Source organism: Sinocyclocheilus anshuiensis, unplaced genomic scaffold, assembly GCF_001515605.1.
Source record: "Sinocyclocheilus anshuiensis isolate Anshui unplaced genomic scaffold, SAMN03320099.WGS_v1.1 scaffold3980, whole genome shotgun sequence".
In the NCBI taxonomy this organism is placed as follows: domain Eukaryota; kingdom Metazoa; phylum Chordata; class Actinopteri; order Cypriniformes; family Cyprinidae; genus Sinocyclocheilus; species Sinocyclocheilus anshuiensis.
Window position 1 is genome coordinate 25350 of NW_015539823.1, and position 1626 is coordinate 26975.

At 41.6% G+C, this 1626-nt stretch overlaps 1 long non-coding RNA gene across 1 annotated transcript; it reads left to right on the plus strand.

The window, feature by feature from the left end:
* Positions 1–158: 158 nt before the first annotated feature.
* Positions 159–1203, plus strand: LOC107684194 (uncharacterized). The gene is made up of 2 exons (XR_001633827.1): positions 159–471; positions 897–1203. It is a non-coding gene; the product is annotated as an uncharacterized LOC107684194 (long non-coding RNA).
* Positions 1204–1626: the final 423 nt, after the last annotated feature.

Sequence of the window (1626 nt, forward strand, 5' to 3'; positions counted from 1 at the left end):
GTGTGTGTGTGTGTGTGAGAGAGAGAGAGAGAGGGTGTGTGTGTGTGAGAGAGAGAGTGTGTGTGTGTGTGTGTGTGTGTGTGTGTGTGTGTGTGTGTGTGCGCGTGCGCGTGCGAGAGAGATCACACACCCCCCGAACAATCCTCTTATGCCAGTATAATCATATAATCAGGCACTGCCATATTTTGCTGTGATGCTGTCACGGCTCTAGCACTTGATTTTATTCTTATTTTCTTGTAGAAGTAGGCTTTGAGAACAAACACAATCATTCCTGCTCCAAAAACACGGACGACTGCTGATGGAAGAGTGAGACGCTTGAGAGCAGACGGATGCAGTGAGCAGCAGGTGGCAGCAGACGCTGGTCAAACTGCTGTGGAGAGCATGAAGGACAGCATCAGCTGCAGCACAATATAAAGAGATCTCATCCACTCAACCGGGGTAAATAAGAGCCCTACAGCCCCCTTAATCACGGTAAAATTACCAGAATGCATTGTGGGAGCATTGGGAGAAACATCCTCAAATCTGAAGCAGAGCTTAGTAAAACCTTTAGCTTAATTTCCACTGTGTTTCTGGTATTTGAAGTCATTTTTTTCCTCTCTAGTCACTTTTCAGTCTAGTTGAGCTTCTCTTGATCTATTGCTGAAGCGCTGAGAGTCATTCAGAGCCTCAGATGAGAGCAGTGTTCACCGATCATCTATGACTTATAGCCTCCAGTGGCTTTGGCAAAATGTATGAAATGATAAAAGAGACACGGATGCTTATTAAATAATTACATGTATAAATGATGCTGCATTGGCTGGAGCCAGCTGAATGAAAAAACACAGTTGTTGTATTTTATTGCTGGTTTACTGAAATGTGAGTCAGAGTTCTTGAGATTTTGTGATTTCCCCATTCAGAGATGTACAGTTCCTCAGATGGCCAGACCTGAACTTTAACTGAACTTCTGAGAAATCCAGCAGCTCGTGGCATTCTGGGAAATTAAGTGTTCATCAGCATGTCAATATAAACCCTCTGTCTGTCTGTAAGCCCAAGAAAGGACCACAAACTTTCGTTAAATGTTCAAACAAGGCTATCATTTTTGACATGCTTCTTTTTACAAAAAAAAAATCGCTTATTAATGTTACTTATAAGATATCAATTATTCTACTTGGTTTGAATTTCAGTTTTAGTTCCTCAGTTCAGGACTTCAGGACTAGTCATTAAAAGTTAGTCATCTAATTTCTTTTTTCTTCAAGACAAGTGGATTGGTCGAATTTGAATCCGAAAAGTAAGACTGGTTATCCCTTGGCAAACTGCTAGCTGGTCAGTCGATCTTAACAGAGGGGCTATGTTTATGCAACTGCCCTCTGAACTGGAATTTGAGAAACATTGTGAATTAAATTCGGAGTGTATAGACCTCATGCACCAGAGAAACACATGCGCAGCCATCTTTACAGTTCACTCGCACCCTAAAGAGAGCAGCCCGGAAAATGGAGAGCAGCTGGAGGAAAACAAAACTAGAGGTATTTCGTATTGCTTGAAGAGAAAGTACCCTACCCTACAGAAAAGCATAAGACTGCTAGATCTGCTTACTTTTTGTCTTTTTTTAAAGAAAACAAACACAACCCCAGGTATTTGTTCAATACA